The sequence below is a fragment of the Pygocentrus nattereri genome, chromosome 12 (genome assembly GCF_015220715.1).
Source record: "Pygocentrus nattereri isolate fPygNat1 chromosome 12, fPygNat1.pri, whole genome shotgun sequence".
Classification (NCBI taxonomy): Eukaryota; Metazoa; Chordata; class Actinopteri; order Characiformes; family Serrasalmidae; genus Pygocentrus; species Pygocentrus nattereri.
This window is the reverse complement of record NC_051222.1, coordinates 22,330,528-22,344,520: the sequence shown is the minus strand read 5'-3', so window position 1 is coordinate 22,344,520 and position 13,993 is coordinate 22,330,528. Positions and strand designations below refer to the sequence as shown.

At 40.7% G+C, this 13,993-nt stretch overlaps 1 protein-coding gene across 1 annotated transcript in view; it reads right to left on the bottom strand.

The window, feature by feature from the left end:
• spryd7a (SPRY domain containing 7a) overlaps positions 1-13,132 on the bottom strand; it is a 33,506-nt gene extending 20,374 nt beyond the window's left edge. Inside the window, exon 1 of the mRNA XM_037543529.1 lies at positions 12,997-13,132. The gene's annotated coding sequence lies outside the window, so the exon portion shown is untranslated. The remainder of the gene's footprint in view (positions 1-12,996) is intronic.
• Positions 13,133-13,993: the final 861 nt, after the last annotated feature.

Here is a 13,993-nt window from a genome sequence, read left to right as displayed (position 1 = left end):
ATTCTGAGTGTTGTCCATGTTTGCATCAGAGACAGGACACTGCTCAAGCCACGTTTTACTACTAGCAAATATAGCTTTGTAATTGACAATAAAAACAAGACTTTCATTGCTAAATTCACCAGCCAGAAACACACACACAAGCACACAAAATCCAAGTTAAGGGCCAAAAAACCCTCACGAAGCAATGATGAGTTTACAGACTACCAACTTATGCAATTCTGCCCCACCCCCAACAACACTGACCTTCAAAGGCTTCCTACGCTTGCCATTTTATGGCTTTAAAATAACATGCAAATCTTTTTAATGTTCAAGCCACTTTTAACCAACTTCCTTGAATTTATAGGGCCCTCGGATGTCAAAAAAAAAAAAAAAAACAACCCACAACCCATCAAAAGTACAAATGTTCACATGGGGGATGGGGGTGGGGAATTTGAAACTTAAAACTGATTTAGTAACCAGTCTTGATTAAGCATTTACTATTATAGAAAATAGTTATAAACATAAAATGTTTATGGACACACAAAAAAGCACAAGACAATAATAAAACTCCACTCACGTGAACAGTCGGTCTGTATTATTTACAAGAGTAGCTTCCTCTCAAAGGGAGATTAAAACGTGATCCCTTTGAAGTCAATACGGCCCTTCAAGCTTGCTCAACCCCATGTCACACACCAAAGCATTATAAATTTTGAAACCAGGGCATATTACAAACACAGAAACAAAACTGTGATAAAATCTAGAATGACGAGGGCTAAATTTATATAGATTAGTCCTTTTGATAAAGGAAAAAAAATCTAAAAAAGTCCACCCCTTCCCATGTGAATAATTACAATGCTTTTGCCTAAATATTGAGAGAACTTTGAGGTCACAGAGACTGTTTTTTTTTTTGCTAGAAGGACGTGAGTCATCTTTGGCCTATTAGTCCACCAGCAACAGAGAAATTACTACTTACTTCAGTATTGAAGTGATTATGACGTGTACAACCCGTATAACAAATGTGATCTGCATAAATGGTCAAACTGAAAGTGTGCTAGTCAAATCCAATATCATGTAATGTTCACATTAAACAAGAACAATTTGCCATTATCCTTGTGAAATATGTCTGAGTTTGGAAAAGGCACTATATAAATTCATGTAAATTGTTTAAGGTATTGTATTTATATAGTTATACATTTTACTATGTAATACTAACACTACATAATTGAATACATATTTTTATTATTAAAATACAAACATTTTTTGGTAATTTCAGGCTGGCAAACAGGAACTCTGGTCTTAGCTTCATAAAACAAGCTGGGGCCGTATCAAAATGCATAAGGGTATCCTTTTGGATGTTTGCCAACAGGTTACAAGTCTATTTGAAGCCAGACTAATTTGAGGGGAACAGACTTGCACGGCATTTCAGTACACCACAAGTCATTGTTGATGATCATTATTGCTACTAATTGGTCACGGTTGCTGTGTCACAACAAAAGTGTATGTGTAGGCTATACGTCCAAGAAAAAGTTAATTTCCCCCCCGAAACTCCTGACAAATAGCACGACAGAAAATACTCACAGCTGATGTCAAAGAGATGAGTAAAACTGTTGATTGAAAATGATTGTTGCTTACACTGCGCGCTGGTAATAACTGGTTTATTTGATAGACATAACCGAGAACGTAGCTAAAAAAAAATATTTATTTTAAAAAAATGTATGGAGAATAAATTTGTTCGTTGTTGGGATAATGTAAGACTATAAAATAGCACAAGTGTGAAGTCTTTAAAATGTATTTGTAGAGAGAGTGGAGCCACTGATGACTTTTTTCCCCCCTCTTTTTTTCCCCCCCAAGGCCGTCCTGATTGGGATGGGGCTGGACAGAGGGGTATTCAGCACCCCAAGAGGGGAGACAGTCCCAAATCAACAATCGTAACTACTCACCTACCTGCCACCACATACTGTACGTCTTAATCTAGAGGGTGTGATAATTAGTCAGACATTGCTGCATTGCAAGGCCAATGTATTTCTATGACTGTGCTGTAGTTAAATTGTATTTGAAGAAATTCTAATGATGAACTATTGTGGGAAATTACAAACTAACGACTAATAAAAAATTATATTTTAAAAAATTAACATTTTTACTTTACTGCATATGACACAAATATTGTCTTTCCCTATAATGAGGGTTTGGAGTTACAAAGATGAACACGGTGACACTACTCCCTTAATAGCCTAGATTAAAAAGATAGACCACTGCATGATGTAACAGGACCATCACAACAGGCCATACCAACAAACATACTAGGGCAAGACAACATTTGTGTAATCTGCATTAAATTAACAATTTAAGGATGTTTTAAATGATTTTATACCTGCATCATTGGATGGTGATGTCAACATGCTGTTTTTTATGTGTCTATTTATTTATTTTGCCCCCAGGATTTACTGAATGTGCTCTTTTGGCAGCTACCCTATAATTTAGGACATGATGTTGCCCAGTATTAATGAATTGGGTCTCCATTATGTCTTATAAGATAAACTTTGCAAAACTTCAGACCTGACCTTAAGTCTCGAACTACACTGTTTGTATTTATGTGGATCATCCTCATTATGTTCATAATGCCTCACCTGACTCACAATGTGTGCTCCTTGAGATCACCTTGTACCTAATTTTTTTAAAAGTATATTATTCTTATTTTCATTATGTCAATTATTGTTCTTAAAAAAAATAATCTAACTTTCCCAGAAGTGAAGACATAAAAACACACCAGCTGGCTCCAAGGCTCTCAGCTACCAACAAGTCTGTTGTATACAATAAAAAACTTCAAAACTTTTTTTAAGTGAAACTTTTTTATATTCTACTTCTTTTAGCTCCACTCAAGACGAAGGAAACAAAAGATAGCTGCTGCAGTAGCTTACAGAATTTGGAGAAGTCAGTATTCAAATCAAATGAATGTTTTTAGGCCTGGACAAGCAGCATGTAAACAGAAGTCACTGTTAGAATGACAATGTCTATTTTATGCAACAACCTTTCCTACAGAGTACACCCGAAAGGTAAGTAGACTCTTACGCTCCCCCCACCCCATTAGGCAATACGGGGTCAACAGGCCTGGGATTATTCTAATACAAGTTACAATGTAACAATGTAGACGTATGTTAATGTGATCACTGAAGGTGTTGTGCAACACTGGAGTGTGTGTGCACAAGTTGCTTTTTAAGGATGTGTAACAAGAGTGCATTTAGTTACACCGCACTTCCTCAAAACAATTAAGAACAACAAAATATTGCAACTGAAACTAGTAAAATATATTTATATGTGGTATATTTACACTATTTAAAATATACCAACTTAGATTTATAAATTCAGAGACTTATGTAGCAGGTCATCGTTTTGTGTGTGTGCATTAACACATACATAACTTTTAATACAGAAGTTAGATTACAAAATAATAACATAGTTATTATATATATATATATATTATATATATGTACTAGATCTGTCACAAAGAGACTCATACTATAAGAGTATAAGGATTCTTATACTCATTTCTTTGAAAAGCAAATGATAAAGAGAAGATGGACATGCAATGGCTTGGGCAACATACAGCTTCTGGTGATATTACACTTTAACTCGAATTCTCCAATAAATATAATTTTCTACAAAAGCCTGAATATCTTTTATAATGTGCACCTAAATGTCACATCAATAAATGGTAAAATAATTGTTTAAAAAATACTAATACATTTTTTTTTAATTAAAAAAATTATACACACCTGCGTGACTTACAGGTGACTGTGTATTACATGTGAGAAGGGTCAAGCCGGCCACTTTATTTGCATGTCTGTGTGTGAGTCTACGTGTGTGTGTGTGTGTGTGTGTTCAGAATGTACTCTCAGTGTGAGGACACAGATCAACAACAGAGCAACTTCTGGTAACCTGCTCTGGACACTGGTAATCCAAATCACAACTGGAAACACTGGGCACAGCTTACTAATGAACTGTTCCAAGCTTTACTATGAATACAGACCTTGAACTTGAAAGTGAGAGAGAGAAACTAGCGAAACTGAAGCCTTACTGATGCCATCTCATCCAGAACAGAGAGTGAATTTTCTCTCAGAAGTCATGCGAAGGTAAACACTGCTGTCTATTTATGAAATACTACAATTATAAGTTATCCAAAAAAAAATTATTATATATAAAAAAGTAGTAGGTAAATAATTTACAGCCACCCCCCCCCATCTCTCTCAAAACGGAGAGAGACAAACAGGACATAATATAATGTGATAATAGTAATATTAAAGGAGGGCCTAATTTAGGAATGAACTGGGTTTATAAATCTTTGGCTGAGGATTTCTTGAATGGATTTTTGTTCATGTGAACAGGAATCTCCAGGTGTGCAACGCCCTTATGAGCCACACAGACCAAACCTGGCTCTGATTCAGAATCGCCATAACGGTTAGAGGAACATGCACACCTCAGCAAGGCTCAAACTTCACTCCAGCTATAATTTCAATATCACTCCCACCCACCTTAAGCTACACTTTTTCAGAATGAGAATCTGTTGTTTGAAAAAAAAAAGTCCCCTTTGTGTTTCACTCAGTCAGAGGTGTTGTAATGAATAGCGTATAGGCAGCCGTAGAACAGAAAATATGTATGAAATATGTAAATCAGGTATATTTAGAGACTACTGTGTCTTTATAGGTTTACTCATCGTGACTAAGAACAAAAGGCAAAATGATATGAACCCACTGTCATTATAAAAGGGCAGCTAACGTAAGCGAAGCTACTCAGCAACTAACGAGCCCTTTTTCTCCCTTTCTTTGCTTTGCCATCCAAGCTTTGCTGGAGCTAAGAGCCACAGAAGGCCCACTTTCCCCCACCCAGTACACTTTCTTCACACTTTTTCTTCTGTTGCTGCAAACGCTGTGATTAACCCTGCGCTTTCTTCAAAGGAAAAGACAAGAAACCTAATGCATCACATTTCAAGACAAGACAGCACCTCCTCCCAAAAAGGTCAGTGACTAACGTTAAATTAACGAAATGACAGCAGAAGTCATGGAGCTGGAGCCCAGCCATACTTCAGCTGACACCAGGACGCAGCTCAAACGCTTCAGCCTGGCTTCTGCTTGTTTACTGGCTAAACTAACGTTACATCGTCAGTGCTGACTCACCAAATTACACAGCTTTTTTTTTTTTGGTCAAAAACTTTTTTTTCAGTCGCTTGCGTGGCCAGACGTAAAATGGCGCAAAAAAAATCCCGCAAAAGACCTGCCTGCCTGACCCGCCAGTCTTCATGGGTTTTCGACATAACTGTTACATAAACATGCGCCTCTGTGATCTTATTCAGCAGAAAAGCTCACAAAGCTTACCAGCTCGGAGGGTCCACAGAGTATCTAGTGGCTCGACTTGTCATTTCAGTCTCCAGCAGTCGATGTATGAGAGAGAGAGAGAGAGAGAGAGAGAGAGAGAGAGAGAGAGAGAGAGAGAGAGAGACTGACTCTCTCTCTCTCTCTCTCTCTCTGCACCACCAGCCCCGTATCCGTCTCCCGCTCAAAATCGAGGTCGAAAAAACACCCAAAACGACCAAATCTCGGACTCCGCGCCACTGAACTCGAACGCCGAGGCTTTCGGCTATTTTACAGAATTTTTGAAGATTTTTCCCGCGCCGTTTTATAATTTTGAGAAATTTTTTTTGTTGTTTTCAAAAAATGCTCCTCCACACGCGGCTGCGCAGCTGAAAAACACACAGCCCTTTTCCTCCCACGGCTCCTCTCCTCTCTCAGTCAGAGCTGGTCACTTCTGCTTCGGCCCGCTCGACGCGGCGGCTGCCGATCCTCCTCTCCTCTTTGTCTGAGAGACGGGCCAGCCCGGCGCCGATTCTCGCGCTCGGACCCCGGGTTTCTCCGCCGCGCTCCCCGCGTCCCCCTCCGCCTCCCGCCCGCAGCGCGGCTCAGCTCGGCTCAGCGCAGCTCGGCGCTGTTGATGTTACTGCCGCTCAGTCGAAAATGGCGCCTAAAGTGACTCTCTTCATTCAAATTCGTAGGAGCCGCCCCCAGCCCGCATGGGCATGCCGGGAACATGGACTGGCTGAGTGGTTTGAAGGTGGAAAGATGCACACTTTCTGTACCGGAGGCAGCCACGTTTATTCTAACTACTGGCGCTAAGCGTTACTTTATAACGTCGCCGGTTAGAAACAGCCGTGAGAGGTGAACACGCCAGTAAATGGCATTAGTGAAGTAAGAGCCCACATCGAGCTGGACACTGAGAGAGAATAAACCAGGTGTGAAAAACAACCTCGAATGTCAGTAAAGCCAGATACTTGTAAAGGTAATGTAAATGAATGTGGTCAGGAGGGGTCGGACGATACCACCGATTCTTTTCCATCCGATACCAAAGCAAGAACCTCAATAACGATACTGACACTGAATTTCTCAAATGCAAGACGATAAAAAGTATATTTGAGGGTCTTCACATTAATCTTAAATAAACTCTCCAATCACTGAACTATTTTGGGAAAAAAGTGTGCTACTAAATAAGTAATGTATGTTTGAAGACCTGTACTACACTGTATTGCTGCTGTCAGAGCAAAGTCTTGTCTCTCCAAGTTTGCTTTTTTGTTTGTTGTCATAATTTGAAAACACCAGCTGCCCTTTGGGTTATATGTGCATTTCATGAAAATCTTGTTGCATCGACATACATCAAAACCTACCACTTTGGAGATACAAGGTTTTGTTCTGACTGTGGTGATATGCTTGTATAATGTTTGTTTCTGTTCTACACCTACACATTTATTAGCATAAAATACTCCAATTTCCTTAAAAGAAATGTATTAAAGTCACTGCCTAAATGAAGTAATTGGTAGCAGTATTTTTATGTAAATATCGATTTTCAAAAGGAAACGTCAGGATTTAAAGTCTCTGTACTTCTGTGTCGTTCATCCACGCTGCTGCAAAACCACAGACTGATCTCAGCAAGTATGAAATGCCCATTTCTGGTCAGAAACATAAATTTGAATGGCCAAACACATACTTACTGACACACATCTACTAGTACAAACATGAGGCTGAGTTAAATAGAAGCAACAGTTGACGTGACTACTAACTTTGTTATAATTAGCTTATGACACACCAGAGGTAGCTGTAGGCAGCTGAGGGCAACATAGCCAAACAACTTGTGTAATTGGCTCTTAAGGAATAGACTAATGTTTTTGTCTCTTTCTTCCCTTGATATTTTGCTTAACCCCTTAACATCTCAGTCTTATTACATCATTATTAACATTCCAGCCTTATTACATCCTATGGCGTATTATTTACTAACTACATGGACAACAATGCAAACTGGCTTATTTTTAATAAAGTTATGGAGTTATTTTTAAGTTATAAGAAGTGTGTAATAAAAATGTTTACCTCTACTTACCAATCTACCTCAGTGTAACCTTACAATCTGCTATGTCTCAAATAGCAGAGAATGTGAAGGCCTCTAAGTTGACTTTCTCAGACAGCTAGTTTTTTTTTTCTGAGGTGATGTCATATTTTAACATGACACTATCAATATACTCGTAAAATAGAGAATATAGAATTCACATTATCTTTACAGGTATATAGCATATGCATACTTATGCATGCTTATATGTATATATATATATATACATATATATATATATAGTACCTGTGTAGCATTTAAACACATGTATATACAGCATATAATAAAAAGAAAGTGCATTAAAATACTAATTATAATTTTAATAATAATAATATTCATGAACTATAAAAAATAATGATTTGTCTCGTTTTTTTTCCCTCTTGGGTACTGAACCTAAGATTTTTTAAAGAAAAAATTTAATATTATTATTTTTTTCATCAAAGTGCCAACAAATGTAGCAACAGCTAAGTTTCACTGTAATAAACTTATAAAAAACACATGTATTAAATTTCTGAATTGTATAAACATACAAATGTGCTCATTTGTGTGTTCTGAGTGCTTCAAAAACTCAAAAGCTTTTGGTGTGACAAACTGAGGTCACATTTGAAGTGCACACTTTTTTTTACAATGTTTTTCTCATCCCTATCGCCTCCAATCTGAGGATGAGGGCATGCATGTACATGAAGACTGTGAGTGCATTTTTCAGCTTATGCACCACGTAATATTTACTGTCTTAAAGCAGTCAGTCAGAGAGTCATGTAAACGAGGCGACTCTGAGATGTGTCTATGTTTCTGGTGCATGACGTAGTGATGAGAGAGATCCTTTCACAGCAGGTAATGTCGATTATAAAAATTACGCTCTTGATGTAATAACCAGCCACGTACAGTGCATTACACAGCTGGGATCTGAGCAACAAAAGGACTTACCTCTGCAACACTAAGTAGTACTTGTATCAGGTTTGCACAAAGTTAGTAGTAATCCAAGTCCATTAAATTAGATCACAGTACAAAGCAGTGTCCTGTGACATATTCCAAATGGCCATCTAGTGATCTCCATTACTGTCTTTTGAATTTCTGCACTGAGCTTATTTTCATGGTGGGAATAAAGCTTTGACAACAAGATACTTTGTTCATGCCAGCACTATTTCATATTTATAACAGCATTATTTGTGCACTATTGCATATTTGTGACGGTTGCTGTGAGAAAAATGAATGTCAAGTCTATAATTGCTGGTACCATTTAACGATTTTGGAGCTACAATGCTTTTGGGCCTAGCTTTAAACCCTAAACAATTAGTCCTCGTATACAGGCCCACACTTCAGTTTCTCTCACATCAACATACCTTACATAATATTTTCGCAGTGATCACTGAATAACGCATTTTAGGATTAACATCTGAATAATAATCTTGTAGTTTAAGGAGTTAAAAGGACAGAGTGTCACACCTTAGTCTATGGTTCACACAATCAAGCAGTAACTGAGATGATGATGACCTCAATTTAACTGCCCTCACACGCAGGCCTGCAAACTGTTCGCAATAAATGTGACTTTAAATTCATGTTTACAATGCCATAATTTACATGTAGCTAAATTCTCTCACAGAAAAAAAAAATCAGGGAGGCATTTCAAACTCCTCTAGCCTTTATCTGTGAACGGGCTATGTGCCTGCATGTCTCATCAAGGTCAGCAAATAATCGGCCTTGTCCCACAGAATCTGAGAATTATTTTTCACTGTTAATAGTTTGGTGCAAATTTGAAAATTTTGTCTGATACAATTTTTCTGTAGGACTGTGTGGGGAAGAAACTGATCAGTCCTGCCCATCAACATCAGGCAGATATAAATATCCAAAGATCCACATAATTTTAGCATTGCTCAGTCATGTTCATTTCTCAAATACTTCCCTCTAACCAAATATGTGTGTGAGGCTGTCATTTCAGAAGTATACCATTTGCATTCAGTCAATTTAGGGAGAGCGATTACATGCATTTGAAAGCCTCTCTTCTACAAAGGAGAAGGTTCCATATTAGTGGTGCAGCAGCCACATGTGATAACGCTGTGTACATCAGGGCAAAGGGCAACCTATGATTAGGGTTAGCTATAGTCTACCTGAATACATACATGGACATAAAGGCTCAGACAGTAACCTACATCATGGCCTGTAAAGGTGAGCATCTCTTGGTGCACTGTTCTATACCTACCAGGGCCTTTATATCTACAAGAATGATCTGTGTCTATATTTCTAATGCTGTCATGAGTTCAGAGGCATTTTAATTCACATGGAATCATGTTGCTACAACAAATGTGGTGAACTGTACATGTTTGCAAAGTTAATAACAATCTAACTCCATTAAATTGAATCCCACTACAAAGCAGCATCCTGTTACATATTCCAAACGAACCCTCTAGCTATCTCTATTATTGTTCTTTGCAAGCTTATTTTCATACCGAGAACTTTTTATAGTCTGACGTGGCAAGAGATGTAAAGCCATATTCACTTCTTGGAAAGCTTAAATTGCATTTCTGTGACAGATGAAGTCAACATTTTTACATTATATGCCATACTTAACCTGCCCAAAACCCAGAAAAAAGGCTGCCAAGTCTGCTACATGTCAAGTGAACTTTCTTGCACCCCGTCACTCGTCAGACGCTGTTTTGTTGTGTGAGAATAGGGTAGTTGTAAGGGGCAAGCAAGTGTGTGTGTGTGTATGTGTGTAGGAGAGAGAGAGTGGGAGAGCAAGAGAAAAGGTTTTGTTCTCATTGAGGGGTCTCAGGCGCCCCTCCCCCAGCTAAAGTTGTCTGTAGCAGCTGCACCCCTGTGATCTCCCCTAAACAGTGTGGGAGGGGGCAACAGTGGGGCGACATCGCCCCCTCCTCTTTTATAGAGGCCAAAGCTGCACACTTAAGCGACAACATCCATCAAAAGCCAATAGACGCCTGCAGGTCAAGCCTGAGAACACAACAGCGACCTTTGACCCCTGTTAAGTGAGCTGGCCTAACAAGACATGACCGCTGACTCACGCTGGTTTATTTGGTTTATTTCACCAATTAGAGTCCTGCAGGGGGGGAGAGATTACAAATGTGACAACCTTCTGATTACATGGCCCCAACTGAAAAAAAAGCACCTGACAGCTCTAAGATATGTTCTGGCCTTTAGTTGGACTCCACAACACTACATAATTCCTAAAGTACAAATTACACACATATTATAACAGACAAGCTAAAGTCTGATTGATCATTATATATAATGTCTTCTGTAGCGTACTGAAATATCTGCTACTAAATTAAATAAATTCTGGACATCTTATCATCGCTTTTCGCTTGTATTGTTCCGTGATGTCTTTTAATAAACGATCCTAAGTAATTTAAGCATACAGCTGATGCACTGTCATAACCACACATTACATATACTATATCATATTTTGTTTGACACCCACAGCTATTGCATTGTAGCTATTGTATTATAGTAAACAACACTTTGCCATAATATTTAGTGTAAGTAATCTAAGTTGACTTGTAAACTGGCATCTCCTGCACGGTAATGCCATTATCACTGTTATTTCTGATTCCTGCACCAACCGCTTTTTCCTGCATAGTATATTTACATTGGAGTTGCACAATAACTACACAATCCAGCTGCTGTACAGCTTCTTTATCCCTTACTATCATAAATGCACATGCATGTATAAAACTACGTTGTGTATATTTCTAGTTCTATGTTTATTCAAGGTGTGATGTATAAATATACTATAGGTGTCATAATGTTATTGATGGTTACCAGCATTTGGCCTGTATCAGGAGGAAATGCTGTATCAGATACTGGAGGAAAAAAAATGAATAAATCTAATCCAATCCTGTAACAAATCTAGCCTGAAATATTAACACTCACGTTGTGATTTTATGTCAGCTATTTATTTCTTCCTGTGTTGTATTATCGGATTTGAGAAGCTTATTCCTGATAGCCTACGTTTAGATGTTCATCCTAAGCAAGTATTTCATTTAAAATAGCTTGTCTTAAAAATATTGGGTCAGTGAGTTTCAATATCAGTATCAGAAAAAAATGTACCATATCTAATATTTACATGTAAATTGTGTTAAACACTAATTCTGATTCTACGGGCCTACATGGAGCAAAAAGAGAGAGAGAAAACAAAGACACCAGCTCCCGCTGAGCAGAACCTGATATCATGGCTAATTCTCCGGACGTTTGTGTTGAAAATGTGTCAGGCTGTGTTTCAGTCGACTCCAAGACACGCTTATATTGGATCAAGCGGGCTGCGACTACGCTGACGGTGGACCAAACGCACTGGAGGAACATTCTGAAGCACGTTCGGCCGATTTATCTCGGTTCTGGGTTCGTTTAAGCTCGGTTCGTGCACTGTGAGGGGAAACAACGAGGCCACTCTGAGCTTCAGCGGTACGAACTCAAACCCGAGCGGAAGTCCCGCCCCTTCGGCGCCGCTCTGCGATGATGTAACCCCCTCCCTCCCTCCTGTCCAAATTTAGCACGGTGTTGATGCCGCTGCGCTCTTTCCTCTGGCTGAGGACGCTGTCCGTCACTCGACGTCACGGCTATCCTGTTATTATTGTAAACAGTCCACCCCGTTTCTCTCTCTTACTGTAGCCCTCCACCAAACCAAAATCCAGCTAACCCCCTCCCTCCACCTCCACCACCACCACCACCACCTCCTCTCCTCCTCCCGGGTTCTTTGTTCGTAAAATAAAACGATTCAGGATTTCACAAAATAATAAAATAAGCAAAAGGCGCGAGCGACATCTCGCCGTTGTATTAAAGCGAGCGATCTGAAAGAGAGTCGCTGAAAGACAGTCGAAAAAAAAACAACACAACGAGCAACACGTGTGGTTTATAATCGTTTTTGAGATACGACGTCGGGGTAGATTGGAGAAAACGTGCAGCCTGTCGATGAAGAGCAGCCCAACCTGCATCGCTCGGGCTCAGCTGGAGTGTTTCAGGCTGGAGTGAAAGAGGGAACCGGCTGGCACTTCGCTCGCGGAGGGAAAAAAAGCCTGACGGTGAATTGAAAAGGCGAACGGCGCCGCTGCCTTCAGATGCACTTCAGCGTTGGCGCTGACCAAAAGCCGAGCAAATTCAGAGCCACGGTGTTAAATGTCATCGACACGAAGAGCAGCTTTGCTCCATTTTCCTGCCAAACAAAGCTGTCAACCGACAGCCCGTAGTGTTCATTCAAAACCGAGCAGTCCTTTCTTGTTTCTTGTTTTTTTCCCTCCCCTCTCTCTCTCTCTCTCTCTTTCTCTCTCGCGCGCGCTCTCTCTCTATCTCTCTCACTCTTTACGCCCAACAACTGTGCTTGTGCTCTAGCTTGTTTACCTCCCCTCCAGGTCCTGGAGGAATTTTGATAAGCTCGATAACGAGCCGTTGGACTTGCCCGGGTGAAAACAAACCACTGCAACTTTCACCTCCGGTGCTGGAAAGCCGCTCCATCTCTCCACACGCAGCCCGTTCAAACGCGCTCTGCGCCGGGAAAACCCAGCGAAAGAAGCCCGGTGCTGTCAGAGTGGACGGGGGGAGAGAAGGAGGAGAGAACGGGCAGACGAGTGCATAAATGAGACTTACTTGGAGCGCTGGCGGAGCTGGAACGCGCCGCGAAGCCCATTGTGACGTGCACGTCGAACCGTGGAGCCGCGCGGGAAAATAAATAATAACAGCAAATAATAACAATGCCGTAATATTCCACTAGACCGCCGGGCTCTCTGTTAGCGCTGCCAGCCAAGGCACCCGTATCTCTCTTTCTTTTCAGCTTTTTTGTTGTTGTTGTTGCAATTACGCCAAGCTTCAAGGAAGTTGTCCTTTTGTTCCAGCATTTATACGTTGCGTCAATGTTGCGAAAAGAGGAGGCGGAGCGGTGGCACTTGGAGTAAGAGAGAGAGGGGGAGAGAGAGAGATAGAAGGAGAGAGAGGGAGAGCGAGAGAGAGGGAGAGAGAGAGAGAGAGAAAACGGTGAGCACACGACCTCATGTCCAGAAAGCCCAGTCCTCTCTCCACCCTGACACCAAAGCAAACGGCCAAGGGGATCTGAACAGCTCTCGTTGCTGCAAAGCTTCACCATGGCTAACTTGGACGGGGCAGGTCGGTAGTGGTACTACTAGAGTGGGGGTGGTTGGGTGGAGGGTGAAGTGTGTGTTTGGGGGAGGGGGGTGTTGAGGGGGGGGGGTGTAGTACGGGTGTATGTGGACTCAGAGGGAGGGTAGCAGGGCTGTGAAAAGTCGAGAGGCGAGGCGAGTCCTTTCATTAGACCAGTGCGTTGAGCGGGCAGAGAGAGAGAGAGCGAGGAGGAGGACAGTAACGGCTCAAGAAGAGGAGGAATAGCCTACTTTCTCTATAAATGGTTAAGTGCGAGAGGGCCAGAGACGGAGAGAAGTAAAGCGCGAGCACGTGCGTAAGCTTTTCGATCAGGTAGCCTACTTATAGTAGCTGAAGTAAACCAGGCGTTTTATTCCCTCTTTTTGCTGCCCACCCTCACCTTACCCCCCTCCCCCATTACAGCCGAGTTGCATCACGAACTTTTTTCCTCATCGCTTTGCTGTCAGTCATTTTTTTCCACCAATAAACG